Source organism: Bubalus kerabau, chromosome X (assembly GCF_029407905.1).
Source record: "Bubalus kerabau isolate K-KA32 ecotype Philippines breed swamp buffalo chromosome X, PCC_UOA_SB_1v2, whole genome shotgun sequence".
Lineage (NCBI taxonomy): Eukaryota > Metazoa > Chordata > Mammalia > Artiodactyla > Bovidae > Bubalus > Bubalus kerabau.
This window is the reverse complement of record NC_073647.1, coordinates 151,804,078-151,825,908: the sequence shown is the minus strand read 5'-3', so window position 1 is coordinate 151,825,908 and position 21,831 is coordinate 151,804,078.

The window sequence follows — 21,831 nt, the reverse complement described above, 5'->3', positions numbered from 1 at the left end:
ACTGCAGTGATTTCAGGACTGCAATCTAGCCCAGAGGAAGGGACTTGTCATAAAACTCAGAGAACATAGCAAGAACACCTTTTTTCCCCCCCCTGAGATATATATATATATATATATATATATATATATATATATATATATAGTGTTTTGGAGGAGGTTTTATGTTGTAAAACTGAGGAGGCAGATATAGAACCCCAGCCACATCTCAGGGTGTTCCTGCCCTGAGTTTATAACCCTGCTGCAGCTTCCCACCCTGATTCCAGCTAATGACACGTCCGAGGGGCACTTGGGGCAGGGACCTAGGGAATTTTTTCAGAACATTGAGACAGAGGGCAACTGAAGAGAAGCTTTATATTATCTAGGGCATCACTGTTCTACAGGACAGCAGCTCTTGGCACTTGTAAAGTGCGTTTATCATCTGATAAAATGAACTATGTAAATGTAAGGTAATATTAATTGGGAGCACCTTATTGTGAACACCAGATGAAAATTACTCAAACTGTTATTGACATGAAATGATACATAAAAAGCAGAGATCTCTTCCTCTTTCCCAAGGAGTCTGCTTTTTTATTCTCTGGGCTCCAGCAGTGCAAGAGGATGGAGACTGCCTCTGGGCACATTCACTAGCTGCTAAGAATCCACACCAGGGCCCTGGCCAGCACTTATATTTCTTTTTTTCCCAGAAGCTCATAAAAGCACCTTGGCTGACCCTTCTCCATCACCTCCTAAAAAGACAAAAACTCTGTCACCAGCATAGCCATTAGCAGGGAAACGATCAATTCTTTGATTTTCTTTCAAGCTGGTTTGTATCTATGTTAGGAAGGGAATTAGCATCCATGTTACGTGTGAATTTCCTTCTCTTTCCATCTCTCTCACCATGAGCAAGCCCCTCCAGCTCCCTGCATCCATTCACAAAGTCACAAAGTTTCCAGCATCCTTGAAGTTGGCCCCAATTCTCTCCTGCAACCAAAACCTCCAAGATGCTCACAGGCCTTTTTTGACAGCAGCTATATTTCTTTGTGCACACAGAACAGAAGAAAAGAAAGAAGCCCTCCTCTTGGGAGGAGATTTTCAAGTGTCATCAAATCTTCTCCTGGTCTCAGACACAAAAGCTCAGAACTAGCCATAGCAATCTGCAATGGTCTTCTCCTTTGTCTAAGAGGCAGGCAGTAATTGATTTGACCTGCTTTATGGGGACAATCTCCCAGGCATGACTGAGTGCTAATTGCTACTAATGAGGAGGCATTTTTAACTGGCTGTGGTCTTGAGCTTCCTGTTCTCTTTCCTCCAAGCAGCATTCCTGCCACTGGGTTGCATGTAAACCTTCTAGCGAGCCCTCAGCCATGACAAGCTCCACTTCCCCAAATGCTGAGGGTTGTGTTGAGAAGGGCAAATTCCACTGCCTTTCAAAAGGGCGATCTGACTGAATGAGCAGCATTGAAAGATGCACTGAGGCAATGCCGCTCTTGAGGAAATGAACTCTAAATGCTACAGGATCACTGGAAATTACTTTCCTAATGACTTTTACTGATTCCACCCGTTTCCCTACATTCTTCTCTCTCACCCAGAGAAAAACCCACAAGCCCCAATCCTTGAAGAGTGTTTTCTTGCTACCAGTTATTTGGGGCGGGCGGGGGGCGGGGCGGTGCTAAGTTTTACATCAGTGCCTTCGTGTCTCAAAATCACCTTGTGATGTTGAAGCCGAATCTGGCTTCTCTGCCCGCGACACTGAATTAAATCTCAGACACAGAGGTCTGGGGGAAGTAGAAAAGAATAGCTTTACTGCTTTGCCAGGCAAAGGGGGGTCCCAGCAGCTTATTGCCCTCAAAACTGTGTCCCAACCTGGAGGGGGTAGTGAGGAGTTCTACAGGAATTGTTCAAAGAGGGCGTGGTCAGCTCATGGGCATTCTTCTGATTGGCTGGTGGTGCTAGTGCTTGTGGGCAGCACGCAGTTAACTACTCCCACCTGGTGGGGGTTTCATTATCTGTTCAATTCAGTTCAGTTCAGTCGGTCAGTCGTGTCCGACTCTTTGCGACCCCATGAATTGCAGCACGCCAGGCCTCCCTGTCCATCATCAACTCGCAGAGTTCACTCAAACTCACGTCCATCGAGTCGGTGATGCCATCCAGCCATCTCATCCTCTGTTGTCCACTTTTCCTCCTGCCCCCCAATCCCTCCCAGCATCAGGGTCTTTTCCAATGAGTCAGCTCTTCGCATGAGGTGGCCAAAGTGTTGGAGTTTCAGCTTTAGCATCAGTCCTTCCAATGAACACCCAGGACTGAAGTAAAACAGCTCAAATACATTGTTCTGTATAAACTTTGACTGGGGGGGGTCCAGGACCCTGCCCCAAGGCTGCACTATTGTTTCTTTTGACTGTTCCTCCCTTGTTACTGCATCCCCTCCCTTCCCTAATTAGCAACTATTTGAACCTTCTGGTTGGAACTCAGGGAAGGTCAAACCTATTTGGTGTAATCAAGACATGGTAGACACAGAAACGCTTTTGTACCCAGGAGCCCCACAGGGTCCTGCTCTGTATCATTATTGTTGCTACCACAGATTACTTCCTCCTATATTTGCCTTGTGTTAGTTAGACAGGGGAAAATCCCTGTTACAACTGATTGGGAATTTTCTTTAGTACCAGATCAGATCAGATCAGTCACTCAGTCGTATCCGACTCTTTGCGACCCCATGAATCGCAGCACGCCAGGCCTCCCTGTCCATCACCAACTCCCGGAGTTCACCCAGACTCACGCCCATCGAGTCAGTGATGCCATCCAGCCATCTCATCCTCTGTCATCCCCTTGTCCTCCTGCCCCCAATCCCTCCCAGCATCAGGGTCTTTTCCAATGAGTCAACTCTTCGCATGAGGTGGCCAAAGTACTGGAGTTTCAGCTTTAGCATCATTCCTTCCAAAGAAATCCCAGGGCTGATCTCCTTCAGAATGGACTGGTTGGATCTCCTTGCAGTCCAAGGGACTCTCAAGAGTCTTCTCCAACACCACAGTTCAAAAGCATCAATTCTTCGGCACTCAGCCTTCTTCACAGTCCAACTCTCACATCCATACATGACCACAGGAAAAACCATAGCCTTGACTAGATGAACCTTTGTGGGCAAAGTAATGTCTCTGCTTTTGAATATGCTATCTAGGTTGGTCATAACTTTCCTTCCAAGGAGTAAGCGTCTTTTAATTTCATGGCTGCACTCACCATCTGTAGTGATTTTGGAGCCCAGAAAAATAAAGTCTGACACTGTTTCCACTGTTTCCCCATCTATTTCCCATGAAGTGGTGGGACCGGATGCCATGATCTTCATTTTCTGAATGTTGAACTTTAAGCCAACTTTTTCACTCTCCTCTTTCACTTTCATCAAGAGGCTTTTGAGTTCTTCTTCACTTTCTGCCATAAGGGTGGTGTCATCTACATATCTCAGGTTATTGATATTTCTCCCGGCAGTCTTGATTCCAGTTTGTGTTTCTTCCAGTCCAGCGTTTCTCATGATGTACTCTGCATAGAAGTTAAATAAACAGGGTGACAATATACAGCCTTGATGAACTCCTTTTCCTATTTGGAACCAGTCTGTTGTTCCATGTCCAGTTCTAACTGTTGCTTCCTGACCTGCACACAAATTTCTCAAGAGGCAGATCAGGTGGTCTGGTATTCCCATCTCTTTCAGAATTTTCCACAGTTTATTGTGATCCACACAGTCAAAGGCTTTGGCATAGTCAATAAAGCAGAAATAGATGTTTTTCTGGAACTCTCTTGCTTTTTCCATGATCCAGCGGATGTTGGCAATTTGATCTCTGGTTCCTTTGCCTTTTCTAAAACCAGCTTGAACATCAGGAAGTTCATGGTTCACATATTGCTGAAGCCTGGCTTGGAGAATTTTGAGTATGACTTTACTAGCATGTGAGATGAGTGCAATTGTGTGGTAATTTGAGCATTCATTGGCATTGCCTTTCTTTGGGATTGGAATGAAAACTGACCTTTTCCAGTCCTGTGGCCACTGCTGAGTTTTCCAAATTTGCTGGCATATTGAGTGCAGCACTTTCACAGCATCATCTTTCAGGATTTGGAATAGCTCAACTGGAATTCCATCAGGGGTGGTACAAATAGAGGAAAGAGTATATGAAAGAAAAGAGAACTTTTTTATGAAAGAAAAGAGAACTTTTTGAAACATTGAGGATTCCAAACAGAAGAGCTCAAGGAATAGAGTAATGCAAGAAAATAAAGGGAAAACACAATGTTAGCAAAGGAATTCAGAAAACAGAAAATAATAAACTCAACAAAACAAAAACCTAGCTTTATGAGAGAAATTACTAATAAGCCTCCAGCCACACAGATATATGGATGAAGAGAGGATATGTCAACAAACACTATTATATCCACATAACCAAGGATAATGGAGATTTATAAAAATCATAAACAATTTGGTGAATAAATTTCCATCGATAAATATAAAAGTGTAGATGCAATGAAAGTTTTCTAAAATAATATAAATTACTGTAGCAGACCACTAGTGCAAATCAATATCTGTGTATTCTTTTCTTACTGGATACACACCTGACTCTGTTATCCACATGCCCTTGCAATTACATGCGGGCAGTGATTTATTTCTGGTCAATAGACTGGCCCCCCAAAATTTTCAAAACATTTATATGTATGTATGTATCTATCCATCTATATCTATCTATCTATATATACACAGATATATAGATAAAAAAGAAGAGAAAATTGTCAAACTTATTTTACAAAGCTAGTATGTTATCTTGTTTCTTTGATAATAAGCATTTTAACAGGTATGAGGTGATATCTCATTGTGGTCTTGATTTGCATCTCCCTGATGATTAGTGAAGTTGAGCATTTTAAAAATATACCAATTGGCCATTTGTGTGTCTTTGGAGAAATGTCTGTTCAGTTCCTTAGCTCATTTTGAGCCACTACATTGGTTTGTTTGGGGGGGATTTTTCTGCTATTAAGTTGTAGGAATTCTTAAAAATTTTTTGAGGATTAATCTCTCATCAAATATATGATTTGCAAATATTTTCTCCCATTCTGTAGGTTGTCTTCACCCCACTGATTATCGCCTTTGCAGAAGTTTTTTAGTTTGATATAGTCCTAGTTGTTTTTGTTGTTGTTGCCTGTGCTTTTGGTGCCATTATCTGTGAAATCATTGCCAAGACCAATGTTATGAAGCTTTTCCCCCTACTCTTCTTCTAGGAGTTTTACATTTCAAGTCTTATGTTTAAGTCTTTAATCCATTTTGAGTTGATTCTTGTGTATAGTGTAAGATAAAAGTCCAATTTCATTTTTTTGCATGTGAATATCCAGTTTTCCCAGCACCATTTTTTGAAGAGGCTGTCCTTTTTTAATTGTAGGTTTTGGGCTCCCTTGTCAAAGATCAGGTGACCTTTACAAACCAATTCTTGACCAGCTATTATTAACAGTTAATCCTGTCAAGGGCAAAAATGACCTTTGCTATTTCCTCTGTGACTCTTAATATACTTATCCCATTACTTAGTTTATTCTCCCAGCCTCTGACTCTTTGAGTGTAGATTCTGTGGCTGTTTCATCTTTTATTTACTACAGTATCTAGTTCATTATCTGTAAGTGCTGAATAAATATTTATTGAATCGACAAAGACTTAATATAATTCAGCCAAAGTTATAAACGCTTCAGACAGTATCACAACCTGCAATTCCTTTCCTTTACATACAAAGCTGACACTCTGAATTAAAAGCATTAAACTCGATTCAAGTTCTGGTTTTACTACAAATATCTCTGACTCGAAACAGGTTGCCTCTGACTTACATAGTCTCTAACATAAAAGACTCTAGATGCTAATATAAAAGTCTAATATTAAAGTCTCTATATGCTAGAAAAGGTCTCTTCCAGCTCTGACATCTTCTAAATAATACCAGGATCAGATCAGATCAGTCACTCAGTCGTGTCCCACTCTTTGCGACCCCATGAATCGCAGCACGCCAGGCCTCCCTGTCCATCACCAACTCCCGGAGTTCACCCAGACTCACGTCCATCGAGTCAGTGATGCCATCCAGCCATCTCATCCTCTGTCATCCCCTTCTCCTCCTGCCCCCAATCCCTCCCAGCATCAGGGTCTTTTCCAATGAATCAACTCTTAGCATGAGGTGGCCAAAGTACTGGAGTTTCAGCTTTAGCATCATTCCTTCCAAAGAAATCCCAGGGCTGATCTCCTTCAGAATGGACTGGCTGGATCTCCTTGCAGTCCAAGGGACTCTCAAGACTCTTCTCCAACACCACAGTTCAAAAGCATCAATTCTTCGGTGCTCAGCCTTCTTCACAGTCCAACTCTCACATCCATACATGACCACAGAAAAAACCATAGCCTTGACTAGACGAACCTTTGTTGGCAAAGTAATGTCTCTGCTTTTCAATATGCTATCCAGGTTGGTCATAACTTTCCTTCCAAGGATAGATTTATGCTAATATATGTTCAGATTATCAGTCATTCCTTCTTGTGATTATCAAGATATATTTTGGGTAGGAAGGATACGGATCAAAGTGTATTTGGTGACCGAGAATGAAAGAAAGCTATTTTAATATTTTAAGACCTGCACATTGACAATACATGGTAGTCATTAAGGTTGTTCCCCAATGGTCTGGCTGTCTCTTCTTCTGAATGATTGTTTTGAACTTCACTAACCATGTGAAGTTAGGTATGGCCACATGACTAACTTTGGCTGGCAAAATATAAGCTGCAATGACATGTGTCACTTTCAGGTGGGAGCTTTAATAGCAAGTATGTGTTTGTCATCTTTTCTCTATATATACTATGATGATATACAGTGTTCCAGATTGATACTGTTCCTAGGTTGGGAGTAAACTAGAGCAAAATTCCCAGTCAACTGTTGAAAAATATGCTGCAAAAGAAAGAAATCTTCATTGTTTTCATGTCTCTGAACCGAGGAGACAATTTTTACCACAGCAAAACCCAGCCCTATCCAGATTAACACTATATTATTGGGCTTTCCTGGTGGCTCAGAAGGTAAAGCATCTGCCTGCAGTGCGGGAGACCTGGGTTCGATCCCTGTGTTGGGAAGATACCCTGGAGAAGAAAATGGCAACCCACTCCAGTATTCTTGCCTGAAAAATTCCACGGACGGAGGAGCCTGGTGGGCTACAGTCCATGGGGTCGCAAAGAGTCGGACATGACTGAGCGACTTCACTTCACTTAGTGCCATGCTCTGATTTAGTAGTTGTTAGTTTACTGCCAAAATACACTTGTTATTCTGATTAACTGTGGATATTTTGCAAGTATTTTATCACTATGAATGATGTCATGTTCCTTTAGAGTAGGGATATAATCTGTCTAGCTCATCATTGTATCTTTGGAGTCTGGACTGATTTTCCCCTCTTCTATATATCAGAGAGAATGAACAGTTATCTCTGCAATAAAGTTATGCTTGATTTCTTGCATTCCAATTTTTTTTGAGTAAGGAAAAAAGGAATGGACATAAGACATTGACCACCTGAAAATTGAATATAACCCTGAGTTTGCTGGCTGATCTTACTGGAAAAAAACAAACAAACAAAAAGAATCAAGATAACTGAGACTCTGTCCAGTCATACTGGATGCAGTCCTTTGAATACCAATATTGTATCTCAGGCAAAAGAGTTACTTTAAAAACACAAGATTTAAGTGTGCCTGTTGTTTTAATTATCTTTGGGTGTCCTGTTTACATTCACATAAATGATTGATTGTTTCATGCTAAATAGATAACAATGAAAATTGTTACCACATAACATAGTCTGTTTGGGGAATGTGAAGGGGAAAGATAAATATTTGAGAGCCTGCTATGAATAGGTACCTTCAAATATGCTATCTTTTAGAAACGTTTTAATTGATATAAGATATGCATACAAAGCAGTGCTTAACTCATGAGACTACAGCTCAATGAATTTTCAAAGACTGAACACACTTGTTTAATCAGCATCCAGATCAAGAAACAAAACATGGCCAGCACCCTTGAGGACCCTCTTCTGCCTTCTGCACATTTCCAATCCCTTATCCCAAAGGTAACCAACCACTACCTTGATTTCTAATAGAATAATTGACTTTGCCTGGTTTTGAAGTTTATGTAGCTGGAACCAGAGAATATGTACTTCTCTATGTCTGGCTTTTTACTTTCAGCATAATTCTTGTACTATCCATCTGTATTATTGCATGTAGTTGTAGTTTGTTCATTTTCATTGCACATAGTATTCCATGATATGGAAATACCATAATGTAAATAATAATAATAATATAATAGTAATTCTAAATAGGCAAGCTAATGGGTATTTGGGTAGTTTGCAGTTTGGGGCTATTATGAATGGTGTTGCTATGAACATTCCAGTGTATCTTTTTTGAGCTCATATGAATGTATCTTTTAGGTATATGTCTAGGAATGCTATTATTGGATCAAAAGGAATGCACATGCTCAATTTTAGAAAATACTGACAATTTTTCAAAGTGGTCATGAGATAGACTGCAAAAATGGTCCCTTCCAATATCCATATCTCTTTATGATGTGACTTTGTAGCTTCTCCCATCAAGAGATGGAGTCTGTTTCCTCCACCTTTGAATCTGAACTTGTATCATGTCTTTCTCTGACTAGCTCTTTAAGAATCTTCCTCAGCTTCCGTATAGATAAGTCCAATCTAGCATGCTAAGTGATTAAAAGCGTGTGGCCAGGTCAACTCTCTCATACCAACCAACAGGTAGCCAGTCATCTGACATGAGAATGAGGCCACCCTAGACCATCCTGGCCCAGCTGGCCTGCCTACTGATGGCAGATGCATGAGTGAGCCCAGTCAACATTGACCAAGGCTGGTCCAGATCAAAAGAACCACTCAACCTTAGACTTGTGAATAATAAATGTGATTGTTTTTTTAAACCACTAAGTTATGCATCCATAGACAATGGTTGTATATGTCATTATTTTGAAAATAGTGACTTTAAGTAGGTAATGTTAGCTTCATTTTAAGAAACTCAGATTCAGAAAGGCTAGGTGACTTACCCCAGAACACCCAGCTAGCAAGGGGTGGAGCCAGGAATCAAATTCTGCCTAGTCCCAAAGCCCCCTTTCTTCTATATCATTCTGTTTATAAAGTAAAAATACAAAAAATAAACAAAATTTAGATCTGTTGACTTCTACATGATCTCAAAGCCCCTTGAATACAAGTTCAATTATGCTGCTCAGTAGCCAGCATTGGGAAGTGCTGTCATTTGAGCCCCATCCCCCGTCTTCTAGCCCAGAAACTGGGTGTCCAATGGCCCCTGTGATATCACACTTTGGAATTTTATTTATAGATTATTATCCATGTTTTTCATTTCAATAGAATTGTTCACATGTGGGTTGACTTGATTTTATTATATTTGATATTTACATATCTCTTGGTCCTTAAAAATTAATCTTTTATCACATTTTTTAGTATAAAGAACTTGTTCTGAGGTGATGCCAATATTGTGTACATATGAAAGAAGCTGTGAAAGGAGTCAAGCTGAAAAAGTCAACCTGAGTCACACCCAACAGGTGTACCTCCTACGGGAGAAAGTCAAGAGTACACCCTTCTTGAAATCAAGTGATTTGTGGGTGCAACATTTAGGCAAATTTTAAATGTTTGTGCAGAAAAAAGTTGATAAAGAGGTGGGCTCATCCTCCCATTCTCAGATATTTCTGGGATAGTATTGTACTCCTTCCCAACAGATACTGGAAATATATGAGCTTTGATTAAAGGGAGTCCTGAGTCAAAATTCTAGCAAAGGTTACTTAGTTTCTTTGCAATTTAGTCATGTATAATGCATCCCTTGCTAAGTAGTAAGAATCTGGAGGGATAGAGAGAGAGAGAGAGATCACTTAGCAAGTGTCTGACAACAGAGCAGACACTTATGAATTATAACTATTAATACTGTTACATTATTGTTCTTATTGATTTTTTTCTGAACTGGCAATCGACATTCCATGGCTTTTTTTCTCTCTCGCAGTCCTAACAAAGTTAGTCTAGAAGAAACTCTAAAACATGTCTGACTTCCCATCTCAATAAGTCAGCATATATCTCTAGTCTGAGGCCTGCAAAAATGTAGAAAAAATGTAAGACATTGTTTTACATTTTCTAATAGGGAGAATAAAACAATTACCCAATTGACATAAAAGGTAAAAGGTGCTGCATGCCATAAAAGAAGAACAAATGATTCCACTAGATGGAAAGCTGAGATCAGGAAGAAAAGTGATGTCATTGATGAAAAGGTAACTCCAGGCAGAAATAGTAGAATGGTTAAAGTTGGGAGCTGGGAAGGGGACAGGCATATTCAGGAAACAATGGCCTTAACTAGTGTAGGGTAGAAGTGGAGTCATGGGACACACAGTTGAAACGTAAGACTATGAAGCCAGAAGAAGACATCTAGGCTAGATTCAAGAGGCACTGACACATTTTAGGTAGATGCTTGAGGGAGATAAAATTTGACAAACTGAGCAGATTGGAGGAATCAGAAACCAAGAGGCCAGAGGGGAAATCATTGCCATAATCACAGATAATAAAATCACAAATCATTGCCATAAGACACAGAAGTCCTGTTAGTAGAGTTAATGGGTGGCAATTCTATAGAAAGGAAGTTTCATAGAAAGAGGGCATTCTGTCGGATACAGAAAGGTTAATACTGTATGATATAACGTATGTGGAGTCTAAAAAAGCCTTTGACATACAAATGGTGAGAAAAGAAAAGTTGCTTTTTCAGAGCAGAAAAAGAAATAAAAGGAATCCAAATTGGAAAAGAAGAAGTAAAGCTCTCACTGTTTGCAGATGACATGATACTCTACATAGAAAACCCTAAAGACTCCACCAGAAAATTACTGGAACTAATCAATGACTATAGTAAAGTTGCAGGATATAAAATCAACACACAGAAATCTCTTGCATTCCTATACACTAATAATGAGAAAACAGAAAGAGAAATTAAGGAAACAATTCCATTCACCATTGCAACGGAAAGAATAAAATACTTCGGAATATATCTACCTAAAGAAACTAAAGACCTATATATAGAAACCTATAAAACACTGGTGAAAGAAATCAAAGAGGACACTAACAGATGGAGAAATAGACCATGTTCATGGATTGGAAGAATCAATATAGTGAAAATGAGTATACTACCCAAAGCAATCTATAGATTCAATGCAATCCCTATCAAGCTACCAACAGCATTCTTCACAGAGCTAGAACAAATAATTTCACAATTTGTATGGAAATACAAAAAACCTCGAATAGCCAAAGCGATCTTGAGAAAGAAGAATGGAACTGGAGGAATCAACCTACCTGACTTCAGGCTCTACTACAAAGCCACAGTTATCAAGACAGTATGGTACTGGCACAAAGACAGAAATATAGATCAATGGAACAAAATAGAAAGCCCAGAGATAAGTCCACACACATATGGACACCTTATCTTTGACAAAGGAGGCAAGAATATACAATGGATTAAAGACAATCTCTTTAACAAGTGGTGCTGGGAAATCTGGTCAACCACTTGTAAAAGAATGAAACTAGAACACTTTCTAACACCATACACAAAAATAAACTCAAAATGGATTAAAGATCTCAACGTAAGACCAGAAACTATAAAACTCCTAGAGGAGAACATAGGCAAAACACTCTCTGACATACATCACAGCAGGATCCTCTATGACCCACCTCCCAGAATATTGGAAATAAAAGCAAAAATAAACAAATGGGACCTAATTAACCTTAAAAGCTTCTGCACATCAAAGGAAACTATTAGCAAGGTGAAAATACAGCCTTCAGAATGGGAGAAGATAATAGCAAATGAAGCAACTGACAAACAACTAATCTCGAGAATATACAAGCAACTCCTACAGCTCAACTCCAGAAAAATAAATGACCCAATCAAAAAATGGGCCAAAGAACTAAATAGACATTTCTCCAAAGAAGACATACAGATGGCTAACAAACACATGAAAAGATGCTCAACATCACTCATTATCAGAGAAATGCAAATCAAAACCACTATGAGGTACCATTTCACCCCAGTCAGAATGGCTGCGATCCAAAAGTCTACAAGTAATAAATGCTGGAGAGGGTGTGGAGAAAAGGGAACCCTCTTACACTGTTGGTGGGAATGCAAACTAGTACAGCCACTATGGAGAACAGTGTGGAGATTCCTTAAAAAACTGGAAATAGACCTGCCTTATGATCCAGCAATCCCACTGCTGGGCATACACACTGAGGAAACCAGAAGGGAAAGAGACACGAGTACCCCAATATTCATCGCAGCACTGTTTATAATAGCCAGGACATGGAAGCAACCTAGATGTCCATCAGCAGATGAATGGATAAGAAAGCAGTGGTACATATACACAATGGAGTATTACTCAGCCATTAAAAAGAATACATTTGAATCAGTTCTAATGAGGTGGATGAAACTGGAGCCTATTATACAGAGTGAAGTAAGCCAGAAAGAAAAACACCAATACAGTATACTAACACATATATATGGAATTTAGAAAGATGGTAACAATAACCCTGTGTACGAGACAGCAAAAGAGACACTGATGTATAGAACAGTCTTATGGACTCTGTGAGAGAGGGAGAGGGTGGGAAGATTTGGGAAAATGGCATTGAAACATGTAAAATATCATGTATGAAACGAGTTGCCAGTCCAGGTTCGATGCACGATACTGGATGCTTGGGGCTGGTGCACTGGGACGACCCAGAGGGATGGAATGGGGAGGGAGGAGGGAGGAGGGTTCAGGATGGGGAACACATGTATACCTGTGGTGGATTCATTTTGATATTTGGCAAAACTAATACAATTATGTAAAGTTTAAAAATAAAATAAAATTAAATTAAAAAAAAAAAAAAGAAAAGTTGCTTTATTCAGGAGACCATCAGTCTGGGAAGATGGTGGACTAATGTCCTAAGACCATCTCCAAGTTGCTAGTTAGAAGACAAAAGTTTTATAGGCAGTGCGATGGAGCGGGGCACAGGGTGTGTGATCAGCTTGTGCTCAGCCCTCAAATTGGTTGGTCTCAGATTGGTTGGCATCAAGGTGAAGTTTTGTGCATCACCAATCTTCTGGTTTCAACCAGTCTGGGGTCTACATGCTTATGGTCAGAAGTTTTCATCTGGTAGGGGTCTGCTTCCTGTAAAAACAACTTCAGCATGTGTGTCAGACTGTTATTATCTTTCAGGAAACTGGGAGTTTGGTGATTCTGCTTTGTAGCTAGCTTATAGTCTAAATCGTTACCAGTTTCCCAACCTAACAAGTATCTTTGTTTCTACATCTTTTCTTCACATTTCCTAATCATTAACTCTTGAGCCAGCCTTTTGAAGCTCAGGGAAGGCCTGGAAGACTATAGCAAAAGCCTTTTACTTCAAGGGACAAGGACACAGCGGCTTGTGTGCAGCTTCAGTCACCCCTTTTCTTTGATACCACTCAATCTTTTGGGGAACAGGTGTTGGATGTGAAAAGGAATAACATTTTGGGTAGAGAGGTTAATCATAAACTCAGTAGAGGAGTTCAGTTTTATGGAGACTTGGTTTCAGAACAGTGGCTACCGAGGGTGGAGGGGGTGCTATGGGGAGATGTTAGTCAAAGGGCACAAACCATCGGTTATAAGATGAATAAGTTCTGGGGATCTAATGCACAGCATTATTATTGCAGTAAATAATGATGTGTTATATACTTGAAATGTGCTATGAGAGTAGCTCTTAAACGTTCTCACCAGAGAACAAATTATATGATACGGTGGAGCTGTTAGCTCATGCTATGGTGATTATCATTTGCAATATGTGAGTGTATCAGATCAACACACTGAACACCTTAAACTGACATGATGTTATATGTCAGTAATATCTCGACAGAAAAGAAGAGGTGTATTAAGGCCTTTCAGCGGGAGAATTGACTAGATTAAACCAGTCAGGTGAAGGTGAAAAGTCAACAAGTGTGGATGACTACGTGATCAGTGGGGTCACCCACAGAAGTCAGAAAATCAGGTGGGTTCAGCTTCTTTGGGTAAGATATGGTAAGGTTGTTGTAATCAAATTGGCATTTGAGGCCACTCTCTTAGAGATGCTCTTACAGGCAGTTGAGGATTCAAAACTTGTGTCAGAAATGAGTTGTGTGCTAGAGAGAAGATTTGAGTGGAATCCAGAAATGAAGCTTGATGATCTTACATCGTGGAAATTAAAAATTCTGAGTCATCTAGGGATATGGGAAAAGAGGAAGTGAAGTTTTAATAGGCCTGTAGTAATTCATAGCACTAAAATAAAAGTGGCATATATATCTGTGAGTTGTCTAGGAAAAACACATTGGTGATTGACAATGAGAAAAAATTATTCTGGGAATCTGTCCAGGAGCAACAGGCTTTCTTGCTTGTTGCTTCAATCCCTTAACTTCCTTCCTAATTTTGAGATAGCTCCTAGTTCTTACTTAGTTCCTCTCTTCAAACCTGGCTTCAAAGTCTGGCTCAGCTTTCCAAATTTTCCCCTTCATAGAGTTGCCTAAAGGAGCTTACATTCTCCTTTTTTTTTTTTTTTTGTCATCTAAGTTTTCTGATTGCAGGTACAGAAATAGATAAGAAGTACTAAGTGGTGAGTAAGGTGTAGATTTAACATGAAATGTTTAAAATGCCGATATTCATTATTCTTAGTCTTTATGCAAATATCAGGCAATAAAGTGCTGGGTCCAGCATGTACTGGCTCATGGGAGACAATTGTTACATATTCAGAAATTTTACAAGCCAGTGGTTAAATATAGCTATTATTCAAAATTAAATTATAAAAAAACTTACTATGAAATAAATTATCAAAAGCTAAGAGTTGGTGATGGACAGGGAGGCCTGGCATGCTGCGATTCAAGGAGTCACAAAGAGTCGGACGTGACTGAGCAACTGAACTGAACTGAACTTAAGATAGTACTCAGACTCATCACTTTTCAGTTATTTTACAAATACCTATATGCTTGAAGTTATTTGTGTTTACTATCTCTGTAGGGTGGAAATATTATATAATGGTGTGCTACTGTACATTACAATTCTGTATATAATTATATCCTATTGTTAGCTTGAAATAGGCCATCATGGGAGAATTTGCTACAAGTCAGAGCTTTTTTATTTTCCCTTGGAGACTCAGTTGTTATACATCTTCCCTGGTAGCTCAGCTGGTAAAGAATCTGCCTGCAATGCAGGAGACCCTGGTTCAATTCCTGGGTCAAGAAGATCTGCTGGAGAAGGGATAGGCTACCCACTTCAGTATTCTTGGGCTTCCCTGGTGGCTCAGATGGTAAAGAATCTGCCTGCATTGCAGGAGACCTGGATTGGGAAGATCCCCTGGAGAAGGGAACGGCTACCCAACTCCAGCGTTCTGGTCTGGAGAAATCCATGGACAGAGGATCCTGGCAGGCTACAGTCCATGGGGTTGCAAAGAGTTGGACATGACTGTGCGACTTTCATTTCATCACTTCAGTACACCAGTGCTGTTAGTAATGTGTAACGTCATGGAAAAAGCAAAATACCATGGTTTGAGGTTCTAGATTGGCATCCAAGTTCCATTCCTGCTGAAAAAGCAGTCAACCTTGAACAAGTCAACAAATGTCTCTTGAGTCTCTGTGAAAGGGTATATGGATATCCTTCTCCTAGAATGATGTATGTTGAAAATTCTATTCACATAGTCCCGAGAGAATCAATCTTCATCTCATATCTAAGGAATGAGCCTGCCCAACTATGTCTGCATGAGACCACTAACCAGGCTGTGCCTAACTTAATTCAGGTCCATTTGGGTTGTAACTTCCATGTGATTTGGTGGGATAGTTGATCCTTCTAGAGGCAGCATTTAACCTTCTCCTGGAAGCATATGAGACCAGTCAGGAATGTTGTTGTTGTTTAGTTGCTAAGTCGTAACTGATTCTTTGCGACCCGATGGACTGCAGCACACCAGGCTCCTCTGTCCTTCCTATCTCCTGGAGTTTGCTCAAACTCATATCCATTGTGTCGATGATGCCATCCAACTGTCTCATCCCCTATCACCCCCTTCTCCCACTGCCCTCAATCTTTCCCAGCATCAGGGTCTTTTCCAATGAGTCTGCTCTTTGCATCAAGTGGCCAAAGTATTGGAACTTCAGCTCCAACATCAGTCCTTCCAATGAATATTCAGGGTTTATTTCCTTTAGGATGGACTGGTTTGATCTCCTTGCTGTCCAAAGGACTCTCAAGAGTCTTCTCCAGCAGCACAACTCAAAAGCGTCAATTCTTTGGTGCTCAGCCTTATTTATGGTCCAACTCTCACTTCCATACATGACTACTAGAAAAACCATAGCTTTGACTATACAGACTTTGTTGGCAAAACGATGTCTGCTTTTTAATACACTGTCTAGGTTTGTCATAGCTTTCCTCCCAAGGAGAAAGCATCTTTTAATTTCTTGGCAGCAGTCACCATCACAGATATTTTGGAGCCCAAGAAAATAAAGTCTGTCATCATTTCCATTGTGTCCCCATCTATTTGCCATGAAGTAACGAGACCAGATGCCATGATCTTCATTTTTTGAATGTTGAGTTTTAAGCCAGCTTTTTCACTCTCCTCTTTCATCAAGAGGCTTTTTAGTTCCTCTTCGCTTTCTGCCATAAGGGAATTATCATCTGCATATGTGAGGTTCTTGATATGTCTCCTGGCAATCTTGATTCCAGCTTGTGATTCACCCAGCCCAGCATTTGGCATAATGTACTCTGCATATAAGTTAAATAAACAGAGTTACAATATACAACCTTGATGTACTCCTTTCCCAATTTTGAACCAGTCAGTTGTTCCATGTAAGGTTCTAACTGTTGCTTCTTGACTTGCATACAGGTTTCTCAGCTTGAAGGATTTTGAACATTACCTTGCTAACATGTGAAATGAGTACAATTGTGTGGTAGTTTGAACATGTTCTGCATTGCCCTTCTTTGGGACTGGAATGAAAACTGACCTTTTCCAGTCCTGTGGCCTATGCTGAGTTTTCCAAATTTGCTGATATATTGAATGCAGCTCTTTAACAGAATTATCTTTTAGGATTTGAAATAGCTCAGCCAGAATTCCATCACCTCCACTAGCTTTTTTTGTAGTAATGCCTCCTAACGCCCTCTTGACTTAACACTCCAGGATGTCTGGCTCTAGGTGAGTAACTACACCATTGTAGTTAATCAGGTCATTAAGAAGCATGTAAGACCAGTCAGGAATATTATCATACCTTAATTTCAGGGAAGAATGATGACCTACATTAGTTCAGCAATGTTAAGGTATAACTAATATGCTCTCTTTCTCAGCAGAGAGCATCCTTAACACTTGTTAAAATGTTTTGACATTACAATATCAGAACACTTTAAAACACAATTTCATTCTTTCTAACAAGGAGGAAAGTGGATGGATGTGTGTACATATCTGTTTTTCAGGTAATATCATGAAATATCTAAGATAGATTTATTTTAATAACTCTTGTTAATAGAGTTAGGAGCTAAAGGAAACCTCTAGGATGGAATTTTTATTTCAAAAAACAAAAACAAATATGCATTGAAAGAGTACAGAAAATGATTTGTATTCTACATGATGACATTTTGTCAAACCATCTGTAAAATTTATTTTGATGGGTTTCAGAACCCATGTTTTCAGCCTGAAAAGTACAGTCAAGTGATTTGTGTCAGCTTGTATGATTGGATGGTTGGCCTAGTTAATTCTACCACCTGTCTCAGTCATCAGTTCTTATTAGCTCTCATTTGATGAGGAAAACAATCTCTGGAATTTTATTTTCCCTCCCAGATACCAAAGAATGCTTCGTTTTTATTTAGATAGAAGCATATCTTTCTATTTATCAAAGACTGTTGTCATAAATTCAGGTTGTCCATTGTTTGTTCCTGTAATCCCTTACCATTTGTATAACAAAAACACCTTTTTCTTGTTGAAGACAAGACAAACATGAATGTTGAATGTGTCTTTCAACTTCAAAGCATTTGATTAACATTTAAGAATGTATACCTTGGGAGTAGCATATTGCTAATTTTGGATTCCTAAAAATTGTTTATGTTACAACATATAATGTCCAGCACCATACTACAGGATAAAAACTAAATAAATGGATAAGAGTTGAAGCAAGTGACATAATTGGTCAATTTCAGTGCCACAAAAAATTGAAAGCTAAAGGTCAATTAATTGCATGCTGTGTTAAAGAATAATTCCAGATGACAAATGTGCCTGGACCCCAAGATGAATTGTAACCACCTAAGGCAAAGGTAAGAGATCCCAAAAACAAGTATATCTACATGAAGTTCCAGGGAGAGTTTCAAAGTACATATAAACAGAATGAAGAGATGGAAAAATCATTCCATTAGATAGAATATAGATAATCACAGCTATAATATGTACCCTATAGAATGTACCTTAAAGTCATGACACTTAGGCAATGGACTATGATTAAAACTGGAAATCTACCATTAATTTTAGTATGCACTTAAACCAGATAAGCTTAGAATACTGGCCACCTACTTGGATTCTTCTTTGGGAGCTCAACATGCAGATAGATAAGGGCATGACTTTATGAGTGAATATATGGGAAATCTTTAAAATAGACTTTCTTTCAGGCTCTCCACGTGGCATCTATTGCATTCATATTTTCAAAACAGTGCCTTGTATGTGAGAAGCATAGGAGATGATGCAATGAAAAAAAAAATAAAGTCTCTCCCACGAGGAGTTGCATTTACTCTGAGAAAAAAGATACTCAAACTAGTAATTATTATGTAAAGTAAAATATAGAGATAGACTAAAAGTTCTACAAGAATATCTATCTACCTTTAAATTCTAATTGAAGAGTTAAGTGCATTTTTTACCAACATTAGAAAACTTAAAATATACGTATATCTCTAAACCAAGGTTTGAAATTCAAATTGCCTTTTTGAACTGTTTTTGAGACTTTCAAAACTGAAAATGTGATGAATCACAGGGGTGCAAGGAAGTAAGGAGAAAGGCATCTGGGTAGACAGATGGGACCTGAGCGGGGAAAGACTGGGCTGTGGGGGTCTTTGGAGCCAAGCATTCTCCCTACCCTGCCCTCATTTCCCTCATCAAGTAGCAGATCAACTGTTTTTGGGCTTTGTTCCAACAAAAGCAAAGTTAGTAAGTTGTTGACAGAGCCATGCATGTTCATCACAGAGGTCAGCAGCATCCAAGTCAATTTATAGCTTCCAGTGTGCTCAGAGTCAGGATTAAATCAATCATCAAATACGGATTTACTTCACACAGTGACTGTCAGTTAATAGTTGTCTTCCTAAGAGCCCTTAGAAAGTTATTCCACTTTTGAGATGATTCTTTTTTGTTTTCACTTGAAAAAAAACATAAAGAAATAATGTATCAATATTACCATTTCAGAAAAAGATACCCTCCTCAATTTACTGAAAACAAAAGTTTCCTAGTCAGAGAAAATCATATGGAACATGAGTGAATTGTGTGACTTACTGTAATGAATGCAGATGCTTTGCTTTGGGTTCATCTATCCAATAACAGAAATTGTTTTTAGATCTTCAAGCTGTTGGGTTCATGAAGTACCTTCACATGTTTCAAAGTCTTCTCATATATTAGCATTTATTTTGACCTGTAAGAGATTTTCTGTGCTGTAATATTTTTAAGGCTAGCCTGAGTGGAAAATAACCATAATCTCCCAAAAGACTGAAAAACCAGTGGATGAAACTGGGCAGAAAGAAAAATGCACCTTCTAAAGAATGACACCCTAATACCCTTTCTTTGCCACCCCCACCTACTCTCAAGAAGTTTCCCTGCCTTTGTCAAGTGTAATAAACTTTTATTATATCTCATGTCAAACAGTATTTATTTACTTTTTTTATAATTATTTTTCTTGGCTGTGCTTCACAGCATGTAGGATCTTAGTTCCCTGACAAGGAATGGAACTTGCACTTCTTACACTGGAAATGTGGATTCCTAACCTTTGGACCACCAGGAAGGTCCCTTTACTTACTTACAAGTTTTTATAAAAGTTTACCTTCATTGTTCAGTTGAGATATTTTTCTACCTATAAAAAATTAATTAGAGGTCTCACATTGGAATGGAATGCAGCAGCATCTTTCCCATTAATATTAATGGAAATGGTTTATCATTTAAAGTCTTCTCACTTTGCAGTCAGGTTTTCAGGTACAATTTAAACTCCAGAAGTGAGGGATAAGTGTGTTTACTGAGGAACTACTATACTCCAGAAATTGTGCTAAGCACTGAGGAAAAGCTTGTAGAAGAGACTGGTGTGCGCCCTGCCCTCTTGATGTTTACAGTTAAGCTGGGAAGACGGTTGAAATCATTTTTTATTTTCCAGAGATATGGCTTTTCCTTCCTGGAGTAGATGGGGAGAACCTGTTCACAATGTTTATCATATCATCCCATTACACATGCATTTAAATATCATACAATTTTATATGTCTGCTATAACTCAGTAGTTAGATAGGTAAATAGATACATAGATAAACAGCTTCTGGTTTCTATGTTGTAAGCTGCTGCCATCAGGTGGGTCAGGTATATTTCTCCAATGTCAGGCATCATTGGGCCTCCTCTCTCATAAGCTGTGAATAAAGGGAGACCTGGGTTAGGCCTTCAAGGAAGTTTGCAGCCCCACAAATATCCCACCAGAAATCCTTCCATTATGCTTCTAGACACCCAAATCCAGACTGAACTCTGATAATAGGATGTGGCAGGATATAATCATAGGAATAGAGAAATTGGAGCTAAAACTTCTGATAAAATTCTGCCTTCACCATTTGCCAGCTAAGAACTTTGGACAAGTCCCTGTACTTTTCTGAATTCTCGCTTTCTTAGCTATTAAATGGAGACGGTAATTTTCACCATGTGGATTTGTCATGAAGTTCAAGTAAAATGCATATGAAAGAACTTTGTAAGCAAACTATGACTTTAGTGTGTGTGTGTTCAGTCACTCAGTCCTGTCCGACTCTTTGCGACCCTATGGACTATAGCCTGCCAGTCTCCTCTTGTCCATGGCATTTTCCAGGCAAGCATATTGGAGTAGGTTACCATTTCCTACTCCAGGGAATCTTTCCAATGCAGAGATCAAACCCCATCTCATGGGTCTTCTGCATTGGCAGGCAGATTCTTTACCACTGTACCACCTGGGAAGCCCGTAACTTTAGTAGCCCTTACTAATTATCTTCACAGTCATTTATTCATTCACTCACTCATTCATTTATGTACCAGAAATCATTTCTTAAGAACTTAACACATACTCTAACTACAATAATAATAAATAGTTGTTGTCCTTTTGGATCAGCTACTTGCCTATTTCCTAAGAGTCCGTGATCAGCAAAGGGTTCTGCTCCAAAATTCGAAGCCACGAACTTGTTCATGCCAGTTCTCCACCATGGCAAACATATGCCATATCTTTACTTTCAAGGAACTTCAATATTATAAAAAGATATCATTCCCTAAAGCTGAATTTTAAAAACTCTCAAAATATGGGAAAATTAAGTCATTTTTTCTACACATTTTTCCTTCCAGTATATTACTCATACATGCCCAACAGAAGCTAAATTTATCTAATTCTCCCAGCTAAGCCATCTGTTGCATGTAAACATCAATGATGCATGCATCTAGTTAATTACAGTTCTCAAAAAAAATCTGACAACCATGGTACAGTAAGTGTTAGGTGTTGATGCTGATATTACAGTGGTAAATGAAAAGGTCTTTGTGTCAGAATAGATCTGTAATAAGTTTACCAATAAAAATAGAAAATTTGGAAGTAGAAAATATAGGTCTCATGAA